At 41.4% G+C, this 26,503-nt stretch overlaps 1 protein-coding gene across 16 annotated transcripts in view; it reads right to left on the bottom strand.

Annotated features, from left to right (window-relative positions):
* LOC118372023 (protein-methionine sulfoxide oxidase mical3a-like) overlaps positions 1-26,503 on the bottom strand; it is a 147,755-nt gene that overhangs the window by 101,442 nt on the left and 19,810 nt on the right. For 9 of the 16 annotated variants that reach the window (XM_052466028.1, XM_052466030.1, XM_052466031.1 and 6 more), the window contains exon 1: positions 9,494-9,761. The gene's annotated coding sequence lies outside the window, so the exon portion shown is untranslated. Of the gene's footprint in view, positions 1-9,493; positions 9,762-16,911; positions 17,199-26,503 lie in introns of those variants that run through there. The other 7 variants (XM_035757739.2, XM_035757740.2, XM_035757743.2 and 4 more) reach the window with 3 other exon arrangements.

The following is a 26,503-nucleotide window of genomic DNA, read 5'->3' as shown; positions in this document are numbered from 1 at the left end:
GAATTACTTTATTCTGATGGTCTTTGTGGTATGCCATTTATTTTATTTCACCTTTATTTAAATAGGCCATGGTAGCGAAGTAATTACAATATAGCAATTAAACACTGGAATGGTAGGATGTGCAGAAAATGAATGTACAAGTAGACATACAGTGCCTTGCGAAAGTATTTGGCCCCCTTGAACTTTGCGACCTTTTGCCACATTTCAGGCTTCAAACAAAGATATAAAATTGTATTTTTTTGTGAAGAATCAACAACAAGTGAGACACAATCATGAAGTGGAACGACATTTATTGGATATTTCAAACTTTTTGAACAAATCAAAAACTGAAAAATTGGACGTGCAAAATTATTCATCCCCTTTACTTTCAGTGCAGCAAACTCTCTCCAGAAGTTCAGTGAGGATCTCTGAATGATCCAATGTTGACCTAAATGACTAATGATGATAAATACAATCCACCTGTGTGTAATCAAGTCTCTGTATAAATGCACCTGCACTGTGATAGTCTCAGAGGTCCGTTAAAAGCGCAGAGAGCATCATGAAGAACAAGGAACACACCAGGCAGGTCCGAGATACTGATAAGAAGTTTAAAGCCGGATTTGGATACAAAAAGATTTCCCAAGCTTTAAACATCCCAAGGAGCACTGTGCAAGGGATAATATTGAAATGGAAGGAGTATCAGACCACTGCAAATCTACCAAGACCTGGCCGTCCCTCTAAACTTTCAGCTCATACAAGGAGAAGACTGATCAGAGATGCAGCCGAGAGGCCCATGATCACTCTGGATGAACTGCAGAGATCTACAGCTGAGGTGGGAGACTCTGTCCATAGGACAACAATCAGTCGTATATTGCACAAATCTGGCCTTTATGGAAGAGTGGCAAGAAGAAAGCCATTTCTTAAAGATATCCATAAAAAAAGTGTTGTTTAAAGTTTGCCACAAGCCACCTGGGAGACACACCAAACATGTGGAAGAAGGTGCTCTGGTCAGATGAAACCAAAATTGAACTTTTTGGCAACAATGCAAAACGTTATGTTTGGCGTAAAAGCAACACAGCTCATTACCCTGAACACACCATCCCCACTGTCAAACATGGTGGTGGCAGCATCATGGTTTGGGCCTGCTTTTCTTCAGCAGGGACAGGGAAAATGGTTAAAATTGATGGGAAGATGGATGGAGCCAAATACAGGACCATTCTGGAAGAAAACCTGATGGAGTCTGCAAAAGACCTGAGACTGGGACGGAGATTTGTCTTCCAACAAGACAATGATCCAAAACAAAGCAAAATCTTCAATGGAATGGTTCAAAAATAAACATATCCAGGTGTTAGAATGGCCAAGTCAAAGTCCAGACCTGAATCCAATCGAGAATCTGTGGAAAGAACTGAAAACTGCTGTTCACAAATGCTCTCCATCCAACCTCACTGAGCTCGAGCTGTTTTGCAAGGAGGAATGGAAAAAAAATGTCAGTCTCTCGATGTGCAAAACTGATAGAGACATACCCCAAGCGACTTACAGCTGTAATCGCAGCAAAAGGTGGTGCTACAAAGTATTAACTTAAGGGGGCTGAATAATTTTGCACGCCCAATTTTTCAGTTTTTGATTTGTTAAAAAAGTTTGAAATATCCAATAAATGTCGTTCCACTTCATGATTGTGTCCCATTTGTTGTTGATTCTTCACAAAAAAATACAGTTTTATATCTTTATGTTTGTGTCACGCCTTGGTCTTAGTATTTTGTGTTTTCTTTATATATTTGGTCAGGCCAGGGTGTGACATGGGTTATTGTGGTGTGTTTTTTGTCTTGTGGTTTTGTGGGGCGTCGACGTAGTCTATGGCTGCCTGAGGCGGTTCTCAATCAGAGTCAGGTGATTCTCGTTGTCTCTGATTGGGAACCATATTTAGGCAGCCATATTCTGTGAGTGTTTTCGTGGGTGATTGTTCCCATCTCTGTGTAGTTGTTCACCAGACAGGCTGTATAGATTCTCGTTCCGTTTGTTGTTTTGTAATATTTATAGTTATTTATTGTATCGCTATTCTTCATTAAAGAACATGAGTAACCACCACGCTGCATTTTGGTCCGACTCTCTTTCGACAGATGAACGCCGTTACAGTTTGAAGCCTGAAATGTGGCAAAAGGTCGCAAAGTTCAAGGGGGCCGAATACTTTCGCAAGGCACTGTAGGTCTGTAGCAGTTTGGGTCTAGAGTGTCTCAACCTTTGAAGAGAGGGATGACTGCGGCAGCTTTCCAATCTTTGGGAATCTCAGACGATATGTAAGAGAGGTTGAACAGGCTAGTAATAGGGGTTGCAATTTCGGCAGATATATATTTTTTAAAGAGGGTCCAGATTGTCTCGCCTGGATGATTTGTAGTGGTCCAAGTTTTGCAGTTCTTTCAGAACATCAGCTATCTGGATTTGGGTGAAGGAGAAATGGAGAGGCTTGAGCGAGTTGCTGTGGGGAATGCAGGGCTGTTGACCGGGGTAGGGGTAGCCAGGTGGAAAGCATGGCCAGCCGTAGAAAAATGCTTATTGATATTCTCAATTATAGTGGATTTATCAGTGGTGACAGTGTTTCTTAGCCTCAGTGCAGTGGGAAGCTGGGAGGAGGTGCTCTTATTCTCCATGGACTTTACAGTGTCCTAGAACTTGTTTGAGTTTGTGCTACAAGATGCAAATTTCTGCTTGAAAAAGATAGCTTTCCTAACTGCCTGTGTATATTTGTTCCTGACTTCCCTGAAAAGTTGCATATCACGGGGGCTATTCGATGCTAATGCAGAATGCCACAGGGTGTTTTTGTGCAGGTTAAGGGTAGTCAGGTCTGGAGAGAACCAAGGGCTATATCTGTTCCTGGTTCTAAATGTTTTGAAAGGGGCATGCTTATTTAAGATGGTGAGGAAGGAACTTTTAAAGAATGACCAGGCATCCTCTACTGACGGGATGAAGTCAATATCCTTCCAGGATACCCCGGGCCAGGTTGATTAGGAAGGCCTGCTTACTGAAGTGTTTTAGGGAGCGTTTAGTGATGAGGGGTGGTCGTTTGACTGCAGACCGTTACGGATAAAGGTAATAAGGCAGTGATCGCTGAGATCTTGGTTGAAAACAACAGAGGTGTATTTGGAGGGTGGTTAGGATTATATCTATGAGGGTGCCCGTGTTTAAGGATTTGGGGTTGTACCTGGTGGGTTTGATGATAATTTCTGAGAGATTGAGGGCATTAAACTTAGATTGTAGGATGGCCGGGTGTTAAGCATGTCCCAGTTTAGGTCACCTAGCAGCACTAGCTCTGAAGATAGATGGGGGGCAATCAGTTCACATGGTGTACAGCTGGGGGCAGAGGGTGGTCTATAGCAGGTGGCAACGGTGAGAGACTTGTTTCTGGAAAGGTGCATTTTTAAAAGTAGAAGCTCCAATTGTTTGGGTACAGACCTGGATAGTAATACAGAACTCTAATGAATTGATATAACGTATCCAAGTGAGGACACCTAAGGCAATTGATTCATGAATTGCCCTTTGTGCCAGCTCCCATACAATTCTGTATTTCTTTGTGACTAACTTGTATACAGGGAGACCAGAAAAGCCACAACCCTGATTAGAAGCACCTGCTGCTCATTGGTCCCTTCAAAACTGCTGTTTTGAATTAAAATAACATTTTACCAACACACAGAAGGCGGCTGTAAAGCCAAAAATTCTGTGTATGCTATCCCTGATGGAGTGAAGATATAAAAATAAAAAAAGACAAAATTAAGTAAGTTTTATGCAACATCTGTTTGAGTGCGGAACCATTACACTTTTGTTTGTCTGAAGTTCCAAGCTTCCAATGCTATATTGGACTTGAGTGCAATATTTTTGTGAATGAAATATTTGATGAGAAAAACATCATGCAATCAAATAAAAATAAACTAATTGCACACACACTTGGTCATCCAAAGAGGTTATGAAATGCACAATGAACACAATGAAAATTGGGTTCACTCAAACCAATTATGTGCAATTTTGCAAGCACTCATAGAGTACATAAAAGTATCATGCTTTTGGGATGAACCGTTAAAACAAACAAGCTACAGTATCTGGTCTTAAAAATGTTAAAATCCCACATTACCTGTAAGTCTGGTTTTCATACAGTTCAACAAACAAAAACACTGCATCTCCACTGGAAAAGTTCAAGGGTCCCTTAACTGGCTAAATGTAAACGCATCATCTGACTATGGAATGCGTGTCACTCTGACCCATTCCTGACCCTCAGAGAAAGACCTGTGAACGCCAAATCAACAAAGCAAAAGGTTGTGACACGGCATATTATGCCCTAAGATTTAGCAATTGACCGTTAGATTTCATGCTTTAGTCAGACAATAAATAATGCCTTTTTCTGACAACACTTTCACCACATTCTTGAAATAATCACATTTCTAAATCCAGCTCATTAATCTTTGATGGCATACTTTGATATTTGGTTAAGTTGGCAGGAAGGTAGGAGGATAACAGCTTTATTGTAAAATGTCCCATAGGTCTGTTCTATTTTGATAGAGTTGCCCCCATAGACCTAAAAGTTAAATATGTGACAATGACCTTCAGAAGAACAGAAAGTTAAAAAGAACAGAGTTAAAAATCCAGGGTTACATATTAGATAGATTTGATCTATTCAATAGCCCATTAACATCTGGTGAAATAAAAGAGCTTTTGTATGGAAATGTGCCCGAGTGATCCTTTATCATAAATGTGGACACTCCTTAGACCCAAATAACTATTGACCTACTGTGCATTCAGAAAGCAAAATCAGACCCCTTCCCTTTTTCTACATTTTGTCACATTACAGCCTTATTCTAAAATTGATTCCCTCAATCTACATACAATAAATACCCCATTATGACAAAGCAAAAACAGGTTTTTAGTAATTTTGTGCAAATGTATTAAAAAATGTACAAAGTGAAATACATTATTTACATATGTATTCAGACTAGGGTTGCACATTTTGGGGAAAATTCAGGTGGAAACTTTCCGTGGGAATTAACAGGAATATATGCGAATTAACGGGAATATATGCAAATTAATATTAATACCATTTAAATATAGATTTTGTTTGCATTGGATATATTTACCATATTTCCAAATCATGTCCAATCAATTGAAATTACCACATGTCTACAATCAAGTTTTAAAAACATCAAGGATGGTCAATGGAAAGCGGAGGTCAATTTCAGGTCTCATTGCAAAGGGTCTGAATACTTATGTAAATGTGTTTTTAAAACGTTTCCAAAAAAAATGTTTTCGCTTTGGTATTATGGGGTATTGTGTGCAGATTGTTGAGGAAATGTTTTTATTTCATCCATTTTAGAATAAGGCTGTAACGTAACAAAATGTGGATAAATGGAAGGAGTCTGAATCTTTTCCTGACCACACTGTTTAGACCTTTAGGATAATTATGAACGTGTTTTCATTTGGAAATTAAACTTTTTAGGCACGCTCCGGTTGACTTTCCCACAAAATCACCCATGTCCAGAACAACTGACAATATGTACTGCTCTCAATGGGAATGCACACATTTTCATAACATTTTTAAAAATGTAACAATAATATCATTCATTGATACTAGTCTGGTACTGGATAAGAATACCTCAGTGTTTCTTGACATTATCAATTATTACTTTGACTGCCAAATTAACTGCATGGTAGGCTGCTTGAACAAGGCGTGTCCTTTTTTCATGAGTGAAAAGGAGACTTGACTCAACACAACAAAAAAACGTTCTTGACTGACTTCATGTGGAACACGTGGCCGATTTAAAAATGAAAGATGGCGGCTTGCTCAATAAATTCCTGAGGTAGCCGTTCCAAAACATAACATCAAACACAACAGTTACCGGCACAGACATGAGCATCAGACTTAAGAAGAAATCTCCTTTTAAGGCAAACCAAACAAACAAGACAAAGTTTCCATGTGAAGTCCATTGTGTCAGTTAGGGAGTGTGTTTGAAACAGTCAGTAGCCTACAGGGATGGTTTTTCTGAGGAGTCAAGTCACCATGCTTTTCAGGGAAAATTTGACAGTCACTTCCAGCTGTTCACTTCCTCCACTGCAGGAGTTGACTTTAAAAACTTCCTTTCATCTCCCTGGTGTTTACTTCTGTATCCCACGCAGTCACTTTCTGTGGCCACAGAGGTCAGAAGGTGCACGGTCGCAAAACATTTTGCAATAGGTGTTTTAGTCCATTTCCCCTAATGAACACGACCCCTGTGTGAAGTGGCATGGGGGGGGGACAAGAAGAGAAAGAGAGAGAGAGCGAGAGCGAGGTTAGGCGGTATACCGCATTTGGAAATAACCACGGATGGATTTTCAATACTGTCAAGCGTTGAAACTATTTATTTGAAGTCTTTCAATACATTTTTATATTTGTAGCTATTTTAAGTAAATACCTGCAGTCAACTTGTGCAATGCATTAGGAGAAAGCAGACTGCGTTCTTATTTCACTGCTAAATATAGGGGTGGCAGGGTAGGCTAGTGGTTAGAGCGTTGGACTAGTAACCGGAAGGTTGCGAGTTCAAACCCCCGAGCTGACAAGGTACAAATCTGTCATTCTGCCCCTGAACAGGCAGTTAACCCACTGTTCCCAGGCTGTCATTGAAAATAAGAATGTGTTCTTAACTGACTTGCCTAGTAAAATAAATGAAATAAATTAAACTGCTCACATTATGAAGCGTACTTTGTTCTCCAGCAGAGAAAAATAGGCTGGCTACACTAAGAAAAGTAGCCTACTGGAGAAAAGTAGCTACACATCAGTCAGCGCTGTCTGCTGATAGAATGCCCATTTGTGAATTCTCATCCGGTTTAGAAGTGCAACTGAAGCACAAAATTAGTCTAATGCAGAGTATAAATTATAATAAGATGCATTTTAGATCTTTGATTACAAAACGCAGCAAGATATTTCTTATGCATTTAATCTTTTTTTCCCTGCGTGAAAACACAGAATTATGCATCAACACAGCCCCTAGTTAAACTTGCTATCGAAGTAAGTGGCTGAATTAATAAGGTGACAGTGCATCATATGCTGTTGCGTTATGCCGTGTTTAAGAAGGCAAAGCCCTTTGGATGAGTTATTTGTACAGCTGCCACTGCTATCTTAATTTCCTTGTATTTTTTCCTCCTCTCTGTTCGCTGCTCCTCCCCCCTCTTTTCCAAGCAGAGCAGGCAGGCCCCTTGTCCTAGTGCCTACAGACTAGAGGTCAACCGATTAAATCGGAATGGGCGATTAATTAGGGCCGATTTCAAGTTTTCATAACAATCAGTAAAAATCAGCATCCAAAATTACCGATTTCCGATTGTTATGAAAACTTGAAATTGGCCCTAATTAAGAATTCACAAAGAAAATGTACACACCTTTATTTAATTTTTATTTAACTAGGCAAGTCAGTTAACCTGTTATGCCTGTTATGACTGCAATCCCCCATCGGGATAAGTGTCATCAACAACTGCTGAATGAACAATGAACACTTGTTTTAACTTAATATAATACATAAATACAATCTATTTAATGAAACATACACAATTTGGTTTAAATAATGCAAAAACACAGTGTTGGAGAAGAAAGTAAAAGTGCAATATGTGCCATGTAAAAAAAACTCAAGTTTAAGTTCCTTGCTCAGAACATATGAAATCTGGTGGTTCAATATTTCCAGTTAAGAAGTTTTAGGTTGTAGTTATTATAGGAATTATGACGTGTCGACTATTTCTCTCTATACCATTTGTATTTCATATAACTTTGACTATTGGATGTTCTAATAGGCACTTTAGTATTTCCAGCCTAATCTCGGGAGTTGATAGGCTTGAAGTCATAAACAGCGCTGTGCTTCAAGCATTGCTAAGAGCTGCTGGCAAACGCAGGAAGGTGCTGTTTGAATGAATGCTTACAAGCCTGCTGCCGCCTACCACCGCTCAGTCAGACTGCTCTATCAAGTCATAGACTTAATCATAATAAACACAGAAATACAAGCCTTAGGTCATTAATATGGTCAAATCCAGAAACTATCATTTAGAAAACAAAACGTTTATTCTTTCAGTGAAATACGGAACCGTTCCGTATTTTATTGAACGGGTGGCAACCCTAAGTCTAAATATTGCTCTTACATTGCACAACCTTCAATGTATTGTCATAATTATGTACAATTCTGGCAAATTAGTTTGCAACGAGCCAGGCAGCCAACTGTTGCATGTACTCTGACTCTGCGTGCAATGAAGTTAATATTGCCTGCTAACAATAATTTATTTTAACTAAATATGCAGGTTTTAAAAAATCAATACACCGAAGTATATTTGAAGAAAGTCATTGATGTTTATGGTTAGGTACATTTGTGCTTTTTTTTTTGCTCAATCATCCCCCATTTGGCAAGTAGGCTGTGATTCGATGACAGATTAACATGCACCGCATTGATTATATGCAATGCAGGACAAGCTAGTTAACCTAGTAATATCATCAACAATGTGTTGATTACCAGTGATTATGTGAAGATTGATAGTTTTTTAAAGTTTAATGCTAGCTAGCAACTTACCTTGGCTCCTTGATCCACTCGCGTAACAGTTGGTCAGCCTACCATGCAGTTTGTGGAATGCAATGTAATCGGCCATAATCAGTGTCCAAAAATGCTGAATACCGAGATTGTTATGAAAACTTGAAATTGGCCCTAATTAGAAATCGGCCATGCCGATTAAATTGGTCGAACTCTAATTTCTATAGTTTTAAATGTTATGATTATTTATTTGTGTTGTTCCAAGTGTCTGAATAAAATGTACAGTTATTGCAGAATGGTGTTTGTTTTTGTTGGTTGGAGGGGAGGGGGGCTGAAGGGGGGGGGTCGCCCAGGGAGCCATACAAGCTAGAACCACCACTGCCTATATATCACGGTGTCAAGGCATATTAACTAACAGGTTATAGAACAAGCAATGCAATTATCACAACCCATAGGTTGTAATGTAGCTTTTATTTGGAGTTGGCTATCCCGGTGATTTTACCCACGCACCGCTACTGGAGGACAGATGTCACGGTCATTAGCCCACTTATAGCATATACATATCTGAATCTCCACTTTATAATGTCTACCAGTTAGCAATATGAGAAAACATGGGACCAATCATTCTCATGCCCAATGTAATGAAAGGGCGACCTAATCTCTTCTGTAACAAAGAATGCTTCATGCAAAATGAGACAATGTAACAACCTGGGTGAAATGTTAATAACTTGCAGTCTGTGAAACGTCATTTTGCATGCATGCATAATGAATCAAAATGTATACAATTTAACTCATTCATGTGTTACAATGTTGCAAACCAACACGCATATTCAACTGCCAATGTAATCAACGAGTGAAAATTATATTTTGGAGCCGAATGCACATCAATATAGAGGAGAAGCACTTCGAAAAGAAGGTTACGTATGTGAGCGAGTTAATTACAAAAATAAAATCACCAACGCGTGGCATTCTGAAATGTGCAGTAGTAACCCACTTACCTAGCTTGAATCTTAGAAAATGGACACTCTTACAAACGATCCGCGAATGCACCTCTTCTTAGCTTTGGTCCATATGTTTGTGCCATGTAAAAAACAATCCTGTCGTACATCCGGAAGATTTATCCCATTTCGGTTATTATTGCCGTTTCTACATTCCGCCTGGTAATGTATGTGTGTGTAATCTATAGTTTATTTGGTACATTCAACTATACTGCGAGAAGGCGCAACTTGAAAACGGACAGAGGGTGCGGGAGAGCGCATCACGATGTTGTAGAGGGGGGACATAAACCTTCGATAATAGAAGCTTTCATAGACAACATTTTTCGCAAATATGCGAATGACAGGAATTAAACCACTATATATAAAAACTAGATTGCTTTAATCAAAGAAAAGTGTTTACATGTTGTAATACAACTCTAAATGTTCAGAGAACTGCATTGAGAAACCCCCCTCAACTGTTCAAAGTGAGACATGCTTTAACTCAGTTTAATCTGATTGGTTTCATCGAACGTGAAGCTGGAGTGTGAGGCTGTCAATAGACCAAAAACATCGGTAGGGGCAGCAAAGTCTTGTGTATTTTTTTCCTCAAATCTGTGTGATATAAGGTACGTGATATAAGGTACGTCGAGACAGCGATACCTGCGATGTAGCCCTACTATATGCGTGTGTGTGTGTGTGTGTGTGTGTGTGTGTGTGTGTGTGTGTGTGTGTGTGTGTGTGTGTGTGTGTGTGTGTGTGTGTGTGTGTGTGTGTGTGTGTGTGTGTGTGTGTGTGTGTGTGTGTGTGTGTGTGTGTGTACATTTACATTTACATTTAAGTCATTTAGCAGACGCTCTTATCCAGAGCGACTTACAAATTGGTGCATTACCTTATGACATCCAGTGGAACAGCCACTTTACAATAGTGCATCTAAATCTTTTAGGGGGGGGGAGTGAGAAGGATTACTTATCCTTATCCTATTACTTATCCTATCCTAGGTATTCCTGTGTGTGTGTGTGTGTGTGTGTGTGTGTGTGTGTGTGTGTGTGTGTGTGTGTGTGTGTGTGTGTGTGTGTGTGTGTGTGTGTGTGTGTGTGTGTGTGTGTGTGTGTGTGTGTGTGTGTGTGTGTGTGTGTGGTGCGTGCGTGCGTGTGTGTGTGTGTGTGTGTGTGCACGTAGGTGCTCCAACAAATTGTTATTGTCACCTAGTCTAGAGTCTAACGTATGTGGGCAGGGCGAGCTTGTCAAACTGTAAAGTTTAAACTGTAGATGAGAAAAGGCTGAGCGAATGCAATACCTTTCATCAAAACGAGATTACATTTTGAGAACATGATAGGTTTTCCACTTGATCACTTTCATACTTTTATTCATAGTATGGCAAGATATCACATGAAAATGCCCAGAGCAGAGAGAGACTTTACCGACAAAAGTCAACATTTTCACTGTTACATTCTGCATCAAGCATCCAGCAAATGAAATATGTTGTCAAGGATCCTGCCTTGCCCTGCCAGAACAAACACATCAGAGGGTCATTACCCTAAAGATTATCAGAACAACTGACCTCCATGCGACCACCATAAACTTACATTGCCTCTTGTACTAATAACATTAAAGTGTTGTGACTGTTGGCATTGGTATTTTGGTAATTTATTAGGATGCCCATTAGCTATTGTGAAAGCAGCAGCTACTCTTCCTGGGGTCCACACAAAACATGAAACATGTCATAACAGAGAACATTAATAGACAAGAAGAGCTCAAGGACAGAACTACATCAATTTAAAAATGACGCACGTAGCCTACATAGCAATGCATACAGACAAACTATCTAGGTAAAATAGCCAGCTACTAAGGGAAAGGACAATGACATGCTGATGCTAGACAAGGTGACAATAATAAGAGGCTGAAGGAATTCGGCTTGGTCGCCAAGACCCTCACAAACCTCTACAGGTGCACCATTAAGAACATCCTGTCTGGCTATATCACCGCCTGGTGAGGCAATTGTACCATCTGCAACCGCATGTCCAGAGGATGGTGCGGTCAGCCCAACGCATCACTGGGGGCACACTGCCTGCCCTCCAGGACATCTACAACACCCAGTGTCACAGGAAGGCCAAGAAGATCATCACCTTCTAGAAGGCAGAGACAGAACAGGTGAATCAAAGCTAGAACCAAAAGAGTGAAAAACAGCTTATATATATATATATATATATATATATATATATATATATCTCCAGGCCATCACTGTTAAATCGTCACCACTAGCCGGCCACCGCCCAGTACCATGCCTTGAACTTTAAAGGCTGCTGCCGTATATACAGTACATAGTCAGTGAACACTTGTCACTTTAACAATGTTTACATACTGTTTTACCCACTTCATATGTATATACTGTAGGCTCATGCATAACCTCTGCTGTACACACCTTTCCTATTCATAAACTGTCTATACACACTATTATGTACACACACACATATACAGTACTAGTCAAACGTTTGGACACACCTACTCATTCCAGAATTTTTCTACATTGTAGAATAATAGTGAAGACATCGAAACTATGAAATAACACATATGGAATCATGTAGTAAGCAAAAGAGTGCTAAACAAATCTAAATATATTTAATATAATAATATATTCTTCAAAGTAGCCACCCTTTGCCTTGATGACAGCTTTGCACACTTGTGGCATTCTCTCAAACAGTTTCATGAGGTAGTCACCTGGAATGCATTTCAATTAATAGGTGTGCCTTGTTAAAAGGTCATTTGTGGAATTTATGTTCTTCTTAATGCGTTTGAGCCAATCAGTTGTGTTGTGACAAGGTAGGGGTGGTATACAATAGATAGCCCTATTTGGTAAAAGACCAAGTCCATATTATGGCAAGAACAGCTCAAATAAGCAAAGAGAAACGACAGTACATCATTACATTACATTACATGAATGTCAGTCAATAAGGAACATTTCAAGAATTTTGAAAGTTTCTTCAACTGCAGTTGCAAAAACCATCAAGTGCTATGATGAAACTGGCTCTCATGAGGGCCGCGACAAGAAAGGAAGACCCAGCGTTACCTCTACTGCAGAGGACAAGCTCATTAGAGTTAACTGCATCAGGCCTTCATGGTCAAATTGCAAAGAAACCACTACTAAAGGACACCAATAAGAAGAAGAGACTTGCTTGGGCCCAGAAATATGAGCAATGGACATTAGACCGGTGGAAATCGCTACACGAGCAATGGAGCAATAAAGAAAAACCCTTGAATGAGTAGGTGTGTCCAAACTATTGACTGGTACTGCATATATATATATAAGGGTAAAGGGTGTATATATATAACATTGCTTGTTCTGATATTTCTTTATTTCTTTCTTAAAATTGTTTTGATTTGTGTGTATTGTTAGGTATACTGCACTGTTTTGTTGGATCTATAATCCGGGTGGCATTTCCACTCACTACCAAATATGGTGGTGAGAGGAAGCCCAGTGGCCAGCAGCAGGAGAAGATGGAGCGAGATGAATTTTGGCCGACATTCTGCTAATTTTCTGATTGATGAAACATTCGATCTCAATAGAGTTTTCTGTTTCCAAAACCAGACTATGTTATGAACATAGTGGACTAAGTTTTATAGACTTTACACTTTGCCAGTTTCAAAAAATGCCATTGTTTAGAAGGAGTGCAATGGCAAATGTAGTTATTGCACATGCGCACTTCACAGAGTAGGCGTTTCCTAACAGAAATATGCAAATATTTACTAGAACGCGCCAATAGGCTCTCGCTAGGTCCTGCTTAGTTCTGCCTACATCCTTGCTTGTTCTGCCCACTATGAATAATCTGCTCCCATTGGAAACGACAGGCTGTGGTCTATCTTGGGTTGGTTCTAAAAATCTTTGATAACATCTGTAAAAATATGTGTCTGCGACCAATAGAATTTAATTTGATTTGAAATCAGGCTACCTGATGGGACTTATGCAGAAAATAGGCAATCAAAATAAACATTCATGCTGGCTGCCCCTTAATAAGAAACACTTCTGTATCAGTGACTTTGGTTGCAAATGTACAAATGTTCACAAAGGACAGGGAGGATCAGAACACAGCAACCGCTCTACGATGTGACTTGTTGAGATAAAGACCAGATAAATGTGTCAAAAATAGGCCCTTATCTGTTCTAACATGAGTATTCAGGGGGATTGTGTGCAAACCGGAGTGTATTATTATGCTGGCAGGAGGCGACCCTGTAACACACACACACATGAATACACACACACACAAATTCAAACATACACACAAACCCACTATCAGCTTTCTGCACATTAGAGACTCTGACTGCTCTCTATCTATGTCCCAGAAAGGCAGACACTTGAAATGTTGACTCAATGCTACGTGGCATGTGTGTGAGAGGCTAATTTGTAATTGGTTATAAGAATTTAAAGCCAGGGCCATATTTTCAGCTTAACACATTTCTTACATCAGCTGTCCACTGATATAATAGATAACAATGTCAATACCATAAGAAAGCCACCGGGTTGGTGGCAAGGTAATTACAAATTAGCCTCTCACACACATGCCACGTAGCGTTGAGTCAACATTTCAAGTTGAAGTTCGTGCTGTATCAATTTCAGTGGCAGAGATAGAGAACCTTTATCTGTCCTGTACATTGAAGTCAGCTTGGCTGTCCACTGTGTCCAATGATAGGAGGTGACAGGACAGTGTCTGCCTTTATCTAGTAAGAGAGAAAAGATATATGACCAGGTAACTATGTTATAATACACTAAATGCCTATGGTATCTGACAACCACCACCCAAAGTGATAAAACTGTCACCTCACAAGTAAAGCACTAAAAATAGAAAACAAAGTCAAAAAAATGTCAAATCCACAGGAAAAAGCATGAAGAAAAATGCCTCTTACAAAAGCAAAATGATATCACACACAGGGCTCTACATTAAACATTTTCATTGGTAGCACTGGTGCTTGCAACTTCACAAAGTTAAAGAGTACCAAATGAAATTTAAGATGATCAGAAAATACGATTTTTAAAATTGATAGAGATACAGCCTATATGAATTCTAGCTTATTTTGTACCCTAGAAACTATTATGTACTAAGCTAACACTGTATACGTTTATTATACAAGTTAAAATGTTGATATGAATACCTGTCATTGAAATAACAACGTTATTTGTGGAATATTAGGTTTCTACATTGTGTAAAAGTACCAATTTCCTACTGGGCTTCTCTGCTGCACCGCCAATGCAGACGTCAGATTGACCATGTAGCGCCTTTCAGGGCATCGCTGAACAGCTGTTGTGAAGGAAGTTGTCAAGGAAGTGAGTTTGTATTTATACAGGACCTCCCGCCCTACCGTCAACCAATCATGTCACTGCAGAGCTATACAGAGCCATCCGCATTGTTACACAAGTTGAAGGGCGTGCAAAAGAGCTCAATTGGGCCTCTGCGTGCCTCAGCAATTGCGTCACACCATCCATATGGCGCCTCCGACCACATGTTCGGACAAGCATAATTAGCTGTTAGGGTTAGGTTTAGCTACAATGCTCCAGTTGGTTCACAACTGTTGTCTTTCATGCGAAAGAAACAGACACGACCAATGATGAGCATCAATGGGTGTAACTTGATATCAAGAAACACCTATATCAGAAAAGGCCCCTAATTGCGGTCTGCAGATACACATTTCTCTTGGGATGCATTACGTTGAAATTGTACACTGTCTTTAAAAACGTTCTTGCGATGACGACATGCAAGAGATCTGTCATTCATTCATTGCTATTTATCATTTATCCCCTGAAGAAGCAAGCCCCTTTCCTTTCTTTGTGTGCCCCCAAATGTTTGGATATACTGGTAAAGTTACCAGGTTGTCAGCCAATGAGGTAACAACTGAACAAAGTGTAAACAAATGGTTAATGACGTGCAAGTAGTTTTAGAACGGGCCACCACATGTATGTAAAATGCAGTCCCTGCGATCAGCTATAGTAAGATAAAAATGTAGCCCTTTAATATGTGTCAGTTCCAGATCTTTTGACCTGGTTGGGGTAGAAGCAATCCATTTTCGTTGTAGTAATGGTGCAACCATGGCGCTATCGAATCTGAACTCGGAAAGAACCATACAGCGCGAAGCCTTATCATTACAACATATTCTGGAAGATTTTTTCATAGTCACACACTGCTCTCAAAATAAAACTTGTGGTCGCACAACAAAATATTTCATCACACTTTGGAGCCCTGATCCCACACACTGCTGCCTCCATTAATGTCTTATCATGCAGATGATCTAATAGAGGTTTAGTTAGGCCTACAGTACAATGGCAGGCACATGGGCTCCTGGGTCTACAAAAACTCACAAACTGACTCTCAGTCCAGCTAAAAATAGTAGCCAGTTCAGTAATGTAAAGTCAAGTAAACATACAACTCTGATCTTCCTGATTACATTAGTTCCTATTTACAGAGCTATGATAGAAAGGAGAAACCAGCTTCTATGAAAAATCCTGCTGTCCAATAAATGAAATTACTGTACCGTAGTGTGTAGATTGCTTGTTCGCTGCATAATAATGCAATAATGATCTTTTACGACATTAATGTTTTGCTATGTAATGTTATGAAACAACCCTACAACATCATATTGATTGGCAAGGGTTCACAACATTTCAAATTGCTGCTCTCACATATCTTAGGTTAAATGCTGATTGTATAATGACAAAAGTACCACACCACACCTGTCACATCACAGCACAAGACAAGGTCACTCCATAGGACCAAAAATACATTCATCCACGACAACATCCGCTTGACTTTGAAGAAGCCTGTAGTGCTTCCCATAGGGAAGGATAACATAATTGTCTCCATCCTCCCTCCAAGGACATTCCACATATGGGGACATCCTGTCGGAACAGGTTGCCCTAGTTGTGTTTGCAGGGGTTTGCTAAACTAACCACAGGGGGCCCGAGGATATCGACTGACTCCAATTGACTTGAGACAGAGGGAGAAACGTTGCTGGGTGAGGAGCTAATAAAGAGAGCTCATAGAAAAGAGGAGTTTCACAACCTACTGTGAGGATAACAGTCATTAAGAAACATCAGAGAGGGATCCATCCAGATCTCTGCAGGTGACATGATTTAACTGTCTCTAATTTCACTCTAACCAAACCACCCCTTTTTTCTTTATTTTTACGACATCTCTTTCCCTCTGAAGATCTGTAAATTACAGACACAGAACAACTGTTAGATCTCACTGACTCCTGCAAACAAATGACTCACGTAAGGTAGACAGCTCTACATACATTCCACGTGTAACAAAGGAAACATGCACAATGTTATCCCTGCAATCTTCAAAGGCATCTACCAGGTATGACATTGGTAATGATAAACTCACAATATCAGTCATGCAGCAAATATGAATTTAGTGTGCTGGATGTGTAGGAGAGAGTGGTGACAGTACCAACAGAGGGAAGAGGTGCAGCAGCTGAAGAGCTTTAGGTGATTCCTCTGTCTGTGGTTTGTTCTCGTTCTCTCCCTCCCTCTATCTCTCCTTTCTTGTCTTCCCTTCTCACCACAGCAAGATGCTGCCTGGTCCAGTGCACGTTACCATGGCAACCTGAAAGGGGGGATTCTTATGTGACCTAGTCGCCGAGTTTGAGGATTGGCCAGACAGGGGATAGGGGGCCCCTCCTCTCAGCGGTAACGTCACACACCCACTGGCTCACAAAGGGGGGGCTCCCGGGCCGCCTGTAAAGAAACACACAATGGGAAGTCTTGAGGAGGGGTGGGGTAATTGGAGCTAATGCACCAAGGCAACAGGGAGGACTTGACTGTCTGTCTACTACTACTGAGCTGGGCACAAAATGTACCCCCAGTGCTCCGAGCTGGCAGGGTACAGAAATAACACATGGTCAATAAGACATACCACTTGTCCCATATATGGGAGCTTGACCAGCCTTAGACAGGCTTACTGGGAGAGAGGCTATATATAGATCGCTTGAGAAACCAGACAGGTGCACTGCTGTTGTTTCATTCAAAGCTATGTGTGATATTCTACGCTGCGTGCAAATGCAAACACTTGAACGATGCACATTAGATACCTGTCTGTGAATGATAAACAATACATCACACGCTCAAGCACATACACACCCTGACAATGCATATTATAATATTCGTTTGACAGATCTCACCTATTACAGAACTCATTGAGTCTATACACTCTTTAGCACAGACCAAGACCTCTGTTCGCAGTAGGGTAAAACAGCATTGATTGTCCTTGCATTCGCTGATAAACCATACCTAACAATACGTGGTCCAGATTAATTTCCCGAATGAACAGATTACTGCACACTTACTTTTATCATAAAAATAAACTTGCCAGAGCCGCAGTTGAAGAGGGATACAGGCAAAAAAAAACGAGCGACCGTCATAGGGCAGGCTGCTGGATCAGCATAAGTGCCATGATTACATAATGATAACAACCTGCTTTACATTTTCAGCCATTTTAGAGTCAACAAAATTGATCTTGAGGCTTGGACCAAGCGCAGCTAGCAACTGGAGCGCAGTTAGCGAGTGGCTGGGAAGCTGGGAAAGAACATTCATTCCACTGTTCATGGCAGCAACAAAATCATTTGGAAAGAGGGTTGAGAGTATTTTACACTCCATCTGGGAAAGAGGGGCTCTCTGTCTATTTCACTGTCCCTCCAAATGATGACATATGTAAACTGTGATAGCGGTCCAGGATACACCCTGAATGAACCAGACCACAGACACTAATGCAAAGATAATGGTCTGTGATTGGTCCAGTCTGCCAAACCAGGGAGGAGATGTGAATTGTTTCTGGGACATCGGTAAGGTCATTGTGTTGTCTTTGCCAGGAACACACTTACTGTCAGAGCATCCATATGCAATTCTTCATAGTAAAATACACATTCAATACCGTTTTTGCTTCCTACAGTATACATGGAATACTGTAATGGACCAATGACATTCCTTTCTGAAGCTTTGAATCGAAGCAAATAATAATAATCATTAGATTTAGTCAACAACATGTGGTTACACTATTCTCCACAGACAAGGAGATATGTTCGTGATTCACTGCCAGATCCATCAGCTCTGGCTGAAATCAAGCTTGATAACCACAACAACAAATAAAACCGTTTTCCCAACGTCACGATCACTCCACACAGACATACACAAAACAACAGTGTACTCTAGAATACAGTTTAGCTAAACTTCCCAGGGTTTTCAGTAAACAATTAATTAACTGTCTGGTTATCTCTGATCTGTGTTTACCAGAGTGAACATAGTCTCCTGATTGGCTGGATCTGGCTAGGGTCTTGTTGGGACAGTGACCGTCACAGCCAATCAGAGGTCGCTCAAACTTAGCACTTCATAGTTATATATTATGCAGCCCTTTTTGACTTCTAATGCAGTACTGCACTTAGTCCTTGGTCCATTCTGTTTTCACACTTAACAGTTTCCCGTGTGTATCAAGAATATTCCACCACCCAAAGGACATCCAGCCAACATGACACAACTGTGGGAAGCATTGGAGTCAACATGGGCCAGCATCCCTGTGGAACGCTTTGACATCTTGTAGAGTCCAGGCCCCTATGAACTGAGGCTGTTCTGATGGCAAAAGGGCGTCGGTGCAACTCAATATTAGGAAGATGGGTTCTGCAAGGTTCTGCAAAGCGTTTGGTTGTATCTGGATAGATTATTTTTTTGTCAGAGAGCCTAGTATCCTTTTTATATATTATATGTGGATAAACCTAGCCTTGACATAGCCAGCCTTGATGCCAGGCCTGCCTCCTCAGCCATATTGCTTTACATTATTGGGAGTCGGTAGGGCTTTGATGTCCTCTCTAACGTGTGAGTGGGTGGTAGTGGGCTCACATTCTACTCAGGCTCTCAACGAAAGATGTCAGTGTGTGTGGATGTTACAACTCCCTTCTGCCCTACACACACACACACACACTTCGACTGCCACTCGGACTTCCCACGGGCCAGAAAAACAAACAGCCGTATCACAGAATCAGAGGAGAGGGATGATCCACATAAACTGTGTGTTGAATAAGCATTGCATCAAGTGTTTTAGAGAGAAAAATAACAGGGGATGATAAAGCCATTGTATTCACTATATTACAGAGCTGCTTTTGTGAACGAATGTCCAGTCGCCAGTCTTACAAGACATTTTTAACTGTGTAAAGAGAATTTAATTAATCTAATATCTAACTGCTACAAATCTGACAGAAGCTTGCTTTACACTGGTCTGTCTGTGTGTGTGTGTGTGTGTGTGTGTGTGTGTGTGTGTGTGTGTGTGTGTGTGTGTGTGTGTGTGTGTGTGTGTGTGTGTGTGTGTGTGTGTGTGTGTGTAGTCTGAAGCGTGAAGATCAGTGGTTCTCAATCCTGGTCCTGGGGACCCAAAGGGGTACACATTGTTGTTTTTGCCCTAGCACTACACATCTGATTCAAATCATAAACTCATCTTCAGGCTTTGATTATTTGCATCAGGTGTGTTGTGTTAGGGCAAAAACAAAAATGTTGTGTCCCCAAGACCAGGATTGAGAACCACTGGTGTATAGGAAAGGCCTCTCACTACACGAAGCTCTCCTGACATCTCTTTTAGCACTCCACTGGATCATCCAGTACAGGAATCAGGGTGGAGCACCCAGCATTCTGCATGAATTAAATCAAAGTGAGCAACAAGTGTGAAACTGCTATTGAGAACTCTTGAGTTGTAAGAGACATGAAGAAGCAGTTAGTCCCAAGATGCCTCTCTGTCCTAATCGCTGCATGGGTTACTGACACCTTTATGTAAGGTGGCATGATTTATGACGCATTGGATCCACTACTCATAGAAATAGAATGACTAGAACAGGAATCCCCATTCAAATGAATGACTGGAGGACAGAAAGTAAAGCAGGAATTGTACCAATAAAGAAGATCTGTATTCCATGATTGCCCATTCAACTAATTGTATTGCTCTATTTAAAGAACTGAAGAATGAGAAGTATGTTTGTTTACAGTAGATGATGGATAAGCAAAACACAAAAACTAGGAAAGAGTTGCCAATGAAATCTATATTTGGCAGCACAACAGTACAACTCATCAATGGCAGAAGTGTAGTACTGTATCCTGTTTAAAACAACTAGTATTCTATAAACAACAGATCATGATTGAACCCCTTACGTATCCCCAAAGTTATGAGAGGAAACAAGCTACAGCGTGAACGTCATTACAGCCAAAGGGATCTAATTGTCCAATGAAAAGCAGATCGGAACAGAACACACACACACGCACACACACACACACACACAAATACACATGAACACACAACCGTTGAGGCCCTCACACAGTATGATACCATGCAGCCTTGCCTCAGAGCAACACAACATGGCTATCCTCACTACTGTGTATTTACAGAGGTCTGACTAATACATGTTTAAGCCAGCTCTGACAGATCAGGAATGCAACGGTGTGACAATATGCTGTGAGACCCTGCGTTACCCCAGAACCTGTGCTACAATGGGCCTCCAGAGTGTTGTATTCTGTCGGGGATTTGCAGGCCACATAGGAACTATAGGGAGACACTGCCTGGCTTAGCTTGTTAGTTAATGGCTGCACTCCCTGTCTGTCATGTCTGATGTACATGGCCATGCCCCTCTCTGGGCGACCAGGCTGGAGCATCATAAAGGGCTGGTGTGATAATAACAGCAGTGATACTAATGGGCATTCTCATCATGGGCAAGTCATCAGGAGCTCTGTCACGGGCCACTGAGCATGGAGAGCACACTGCACAGGCCTGCTGCTGGGACTGTTCACTGCAGAGTGAAGAACAAGGGTACTGCTGCAGTCACTATGTGTTACTTAGTGGGGCACAGGTGCACACGCACACACACGCACACACACACACACTAAAAAAACAAATAAATAAAAAATCTGATGTAGATGTAATGGCCAAACAGTCTGAATCAGTGACAAGGAGTTTTGGGTCATCCTGGCCGTGACCTCTTAATGCTCATTAGACTGAGAAGGCACAATAGAGCAAGACATAGGGATTAGTACATGATGCAAGGTGACCCTTCCCTCCTTCAACCTGCTGTTTTTCTCCAGTCTCCAAACCAATGTGGGCTGACAAGTTTGGTGTGACTGAGTTCTCTGGCATGGCCCATAGACGTATCATCATTAATGTAACGGCATTCTTCGTCCTCTTCTGAGGAGGAGTAGAGAGAAGGATCGGAGGACCAATGCGCAGCGTGGTAAGTGTCCACAACGTTTATTTTAAGACATAAACTGAACACTATGAAATACAAAACAATAAACGTGAACGAAACAGTACCGTGTGGCAACAAACACTCACACGGAAACAAACACCCACAACTCAACAGTGAGTGAAACCCAGGCTACCTAAGTATGATTCTCAATCAGAGACAACTAACGACACCTGACTCTGACTGAGAACCATACTAGGCTGAACTCAAAACCCCAACAAAGAAAAACACACACATAGACTGCCCACCCCAACTCACGCCCTGACCATACTAAATAAAGACAAAACAAAGGAAACAAAGGTCAGACCATGACAATTAATGGGAGCATTATGGACAGAAGGTATCACTAAAGCTAAACAAACACTCCTATGACATGAGGGACTCATCTTACAAATATGAATGATAGAATTCCTGGTAGTCAACAATTAAACAAATGTTTTAGTAGATCATCTATTCAAACTAAAACAAATTCCACCAGACATTCCATTCCACCTTATGTCATTTAAGTCATCCATCAGATATGTATGTACACTGGGATTTCAGAATTAGGGCATAATAGATGCAGTTTCTCTGAAATTGTAACTGGTGCCCAGAATCCCATCAATATATTAAGCAACGTGTATCCAGGCTGACCTGTAACGTGAACATTTCATTTCCTCCTGTGCTATCCAGACTAAACCTGAGACAACACGCTATAATCAACTCCAGTCTGCCTGAGGAGCCGAGAGAGAGAGAGAGAGAGAGAGAGAGAGAGAGAGAGAGAGAGAGAGAGAGAGGGGGAGAAAGAGAGAGGGAAGAGACAGTGAGACAGACAGATAGACAGAAAGAGAGAGAGAGAGGAAGAGACAGTGAGACAGACAGATAGACAGAAAGAGAGAGAGAGAGAGATAGAGAGAGGAAGAGACAGTGAGACAGACAGATAGACAGAAAGAGAGAGAGAGGAAGAGACAGTGAGACAGACAGATAGACAGAAAGAGAGAGAGAGAGGAAGAGACAGTGAGCCAGACAGATAGACAGAAAGAGAGAGAGAGAGAGAGAGAGAGAGAGAGAGAGAGAGAAGAGACAGTGAGACAGACAGATAGACAGAAGAGAGAGAGAGAGAGAGAGAGAGAGAGAGAGAGAGAGAGAGAGAGAGAGAGAGGAAGAGACAGTGAGACAGACAGATAGCCAGAAAGAGAGAGAGCGAGAGAGGGCAAGAGAGTGGAGAGAGAGAGAGGAAGAAACAGTGAGACAGACAGATAGACAGAAAGAGAGAGAGCGAGAGAGAGGAAGAGACAGTGAGACAGACAGATAGACAGAAAGAGAGAGAGAGAGTGAGAGAGGGGAAGAGAGTGGAGAGAGAGGAGAGAGAAAGAGTCAGTCCCAGTCATTCTAAGGGCTGTGCTAAGTAGACCTCAAACAAGCGGTGTGGCAGGGCAGGGCTGAGACAGCAATAAAGATCTGGGAACGGCTTTACTGGGCACAATCCTCACATGGCCTAAGTCCTTTAATGGGTCTCTGGTATTGGTACATCTGGCCTGTTGAAATAATAGATATACCCTATTCAAGACAGAGGGGTCAAAGGTTGTGGTAAGTGGTTCTGACTTGGATGACCCCTAGTAACGTCTCCACGTTGGACGGTCCATACCTAAATATATGTCCTGTACAAAATGACTGAGGGTGTCAAGGAGTTCATGGTAACTGAGGCATTCTACAGTTATGCTCCTAGATGGAGGGGTCAAAGGTCCTGTTCAGTAGTCAGGTGAGTTCAGGGTAACTGAGAAAGATTTATGGTTCTCATGATGTCGGATGAAGGTCATTGTGACCAAAAACATCACTGTATTCTAAATAACTATTTCATAGTTCTATGTTTTTCTGTGGTGAGTGTCCTCTACCCACATTCAGTATCCTGGGTTGTATTATTAGGAACCAAATGAAAGAAAACCGACTTGAACTACCTGAACTTTTATTTTTTCAATAACAAAACGTTTTTTTTACGGTGCACCCTCATATAGCATCTCTGGTTCCCAGCAGTCTTATGGTCGAGCACAGAGAGAGACTCAGAGCACATGCTGTTCCCAGCATGCAGAACCCATTACAAGGTATTGATCAGGATGCATTAGTCTAACTCAACCAGCAGCAGAAGCAGAGACAGGCGGCAGGACACTAATTGAATAAGGAGCAGCTGTTCGGTTCATTTTGGTATTCCTCCTCCACTCATGTCATGTTGAGGACAGGGCAGTGGCAGAGCAAGGTTGGGACAGGACAGGAGAGTGGTCTTAGTAGGATTTATAGACGCTCTTGCTGTCTCACTCTACAAACAAGCAGTGGATGGAGTACGGGGGTCCATGTTCTTACTATCCAATATAACTACAGTGATACGGTGCAGTTAAGAGTCACTCGTTCAATATCAATCATTCAAAATAAATCGGCAGATACAGTTGAAGCAGACGTTTATTTTGACAGGCTATATATCCTGTCATGTGTGCTTGCTTGTGTGTTGGGGTGGTTTTGCTAGGGCATGTGTGTGTGTGCTATGCATGATATGTATACTATATGTATACTGTATGTATACTGTATGTATGTGCATATGTGTGTATTTGTTTGTGTGTTCTATGTATTAAACCAAAGTTTTATGTTTTGTGCCTCTCTCAGCCGGTCAATCACAGGCTGACCGTCTGCTTCAACTCAAGGCACTACCCCGCCGAATGGCAAACAGGGCTTTAATCGGTCACCATGGCAACCAGATCATCCCGCCGCAGGCTGCGTGAGGATCCACAGTCCTGTTGGCTGAGACAATGTTGGTGACCTCACTCCACTGGGAACACAGAGAAACATGGTGGAATACTGCACACACACATACACACATATTAGACAGACAGACAGACAGACAGACAGACAGACAGACAGACAGACAGACAGACAGACAGACAGACAGACAGACAGACAGACAGACAGACAGACAGACAGACAGACAGACACAAGCATGCATGCAAAAGCACAAACACACACACACACACACACACACATACACACACACACATACACTGTTCCTGTCTCTTTCAACTGCTTTTCCTAGTACAGCACACATTGTCCACAGAAATCTATTGGAGCATGTCTGACAAACTATCCGTCAAAATAAACTAAGGATAGATACCATGTAGGTTTATTTGCAGATGGCGTGTGTACAGTGACAGAGACAGACAGGGGAATGATAACAGGGTTATGCCCTGTCTAATCCAATCTAATGACTGATGCTGAGTCACTGTGTCATTGTCTTGTTCCATTCTCCTAAATTAATTACAGGTGAATCACATCAATAAACATGTCAATGCTAATATCAACTCAGGACATGATGAGGAGTAAACTGGAATGATAGCCCTAGAATGGAGATGAACAATTCCATATTCATATAGCATCTCTGGGATCAGTTTAGCCTTTAAGATCATACTGAATAAGATTATATGGATAGAGGAAGACCTGAGTCTAGATCAGCTTTCCTAGTCTGAGATGCTTGATCCATGATGTCAGGTTAGGCGGTATGTTGAGTTGATGGTTCACTTCACTTTCATATAGGCGATGGATGCATCATCTGGAGATGTCATGAGGTTGATGACATAATGGAAACACTTTGACCTGTACAGATTTAGGATCTTAATTTGATCACTATTTTGTTGCTGAGAATTTTCCTACACCTTCAGGAATTCACTCAAAACCCACACGAACACACAGTTATATTAACAGTATTGTACCTTTCACGTAGCTTACTTTTTGCCAGCTAATAGCCTAATAACCGATCAAGCAACATTATGGACTAAACGTTCAAATCCTGTTGCTGCAAGATTATTTTGCTGTCAACAAAATATAGGTCAAATTAAGATCCCACACCTGTATGTGTGTATGTGTTTATGTTGTTTATGAATAAACACTAATTCATTTGTGATGCATGGTTTTAGTGGAGTCTACTCTCAGGCGATATCAGTGATAAAGTGTAGCCAGCCAATCGTGCATGTGATGACACAGAGAGAGAGAGAGAGAGAGAGAGTAGTTCTCTGCTTTCACAAACTTCCCACTCTACCCAGTGGGGCTTTTTTCTCTGTGTCTGTCCTTGAACAGAATATTAATTGCATTCTTGATCACTGCCAACTTGTCCCCTCTCTCCTCCCTCTTCTCCCTCTCTCCCTTTTTCTCCATCACCTCTACCTTGCTCTCCCTCTTTCTACCTCGCTCTCGCTCGCTCTCCCTCTCTCTACCTCAATCTCCCTCTCTCTACCTCGCTCTCCCTCTCTCTACCTCACTCTCCCTCTCTCTACCTCACTCTCCCTCTCTCTACCTCTCTCTGCCTCGCTCTCCCTCTCTCTATCTCTCTCTACCTCACTCTTCCTCTCTCTACCTCACTCTCCCTCTCTCTACCTCTCTCTCTCTCTCTCTCTCTCTCTCTCTCTCTCTCTCTCTCTCTCTCTCTCTCTCTCTCTCTCTCTCTCTCTCTCTCTCTCTCGCTCTCTCTCTATTGCCTGGAGAGTGACTGGGAGAGAGAGAGAGAGAGAGAGAGAGAGAGAGAGGAGGTATTATGTAAGCACGGTCAGCCATTCCCTGCCAGGCTGTGTTAACATACAGTAGGTAACATAGGCAGCAATGACAGCCCAGCTCTGGACAGAGCCTTTTATTAAAACTCTCTCACAGACCATTCAGACCTTTGTGGCTACAGGTTAGACAATGGCATTAAAGGATACCACAGAAAGTAGCCTGGATTAATTCCAATTCAAGATATTGGCCTGGAAGTTAGGGAGAGCACTT

This window comes from Oncorhynchus keta, chromosome 17, assembly GCF_023373465.1.
Source record: "Oncorhynchus keta strain PuntledgeMale-10-30-2019 chromosome 17, Oket_V2, whole genome shotgun sequence".
NCBI classification, from domain to species: domain Eukaryota; kingdom Metazoa; phylum Chordata; class Actinopteri; order Salmoniformes; family Salmonidae; genus Oncorhynchus; species Oncorhynchus keta.
The sequence above is the reverse complement of the archived record's forward strand: the minus strand, read 5'-3'. Positions and strand labels throughout refer to the sequence as shown.